Source organism: Limulus polyphemus, unplaced genomic scaffold (assembly GCF_000517525.1).
Source record: "Limulus polyphemus unplaced genomic scaffold, Limulus_polyphemus-2.1.2 Scaffold4216, whole genome shotgun sequence".
Taxonomy (NCBI): domain Eukaryota; kingdom Metazoa; phylum Arthropoda; class Merostomata; order Xiphosura; family Limulidae; genus Limulus; species Limulus polyphemus.
Genome location: NW_013669826.1, coordinates 39,527 through 41,148, shown reverse-complemented (window position 1 = coordinate 41,148; position 1,622 = coordinate 39,527).

Sequence of the window (1,622 nt, the reverse complement as noted above, 5' to 3'; positions counted from 1 at the left end):
TTTAAGACTAACATATTTACAGTTTATAGAGTTTCCAACAAAATCATAGAAGAAGAATATAAAAATATGTAAGATCATTCTATTACAATTTACAGTAAGTAATATTTGTTTTTAGGACAGGTACGACCTTTCGATCACTAGAACGATCATTCTATTACAATTTACAGCTTTTACAGTAAGTAAGATTTGTTTTTAGGACAGGTACGACCTTTCGATCACTAGAACGATCATTCTATTACAATTTACAGCTTTTACAGTAAGTAAGATTTGTTTTTAGGACAGGTACGACCTTTCGATCACTAGAACGATCATTCTATTACAATTTACAGCTTTTACAGTAAGTAAGATTTGTTTTTAGGACAGGTACGACCTTTCGATCACTAGAACGATCATTCTCGAGTCTTTAAACCTATTGTCAGAATATAGAACCTTTTTTGTACTTAAAGATAATATTTTTCAAATGAAAACGCTCGCACGTCATCTACATGTGTACATGTTCCGAGCCGAGTGTTCTAGAGTATATATATAGGACCTACTGACTGACGGATAGAGTAAAGGTACTTAGTTTTTAGAAACATCAAACATTTTGAAACAAGCTAGTTTACACTGATAAATACTGATTTGTTTCAAGTTATTGGAACTGTAGAAAATGATTATTTATTACGAACTAAAGAGACACCGTCCATGAGAAACCGAAATCTAGCCTAGTATCGAAGAACTTTTACTGGGATTGTAACTGCTACTTTACTGGTATTTGTGTACAAAGAAGAAAATTGTTCAAAACAAAACTAACATTTTACTGATATTTTAAACAAGTTGTGTTCGTGAATAACATTATAAAATACCACAAGAGTAATCCCTATACCAGATTAAACAGAAGGGAAGTCGTCTCTTTTTTTTTTTAATTTTACACGTCACGCAAAAATTGAGCACATCAAAATATTTTTTCGGTAAAATGATTTTATATATATAAATGTATAATAAGTTCAAAATAAAGACTTTAATTAAAAATGCCAAACTACAGACCCGTATTATAATCATAGACATAAACTTGGGTTGAAAGCAATGGGATGTCATCCACGAGAGAAAGTCTTATTCCAATCGGATCCTATTTGTCTGTGTCCGGGACCATAGTGGAATCATCGATAGGCTTAAGATCAGTTGCAGCTGACGTCTCGTGGAACAAAATATTAAATGCTAGAAATTCAATTAGTGGCAAAACTACGTCACAAGATATTATCAAGGCTTTCCTACTTTTTAATCCGATTCCAACCCTTAAGACTAGAGCAAATCTCTTTCGATAAATGGCAACCTTCAAGCTTAATAAGTCGCTCAGTAGCATCATCTGCCTATTTATCGTAATGTTTTATGGTTCGATCCCCTCAGCAGACAGAGAAAGAGCCAAATGTTGAACTTTGCGCTAAAACAGAAATATGATAATTATTAATATCTATGTTCTTATTGTTTAAGTTTGGTAATATGAAATAATGTGAAAAACAAATAGTTCTGCTTTAATAAATATACATACCATATCAAATGTTCAGCTTTAATAAATATACATACCATATCAAATGTTCAGCTTTAATAAATATACATACCATATCAAATGTTCAGCTTTAATA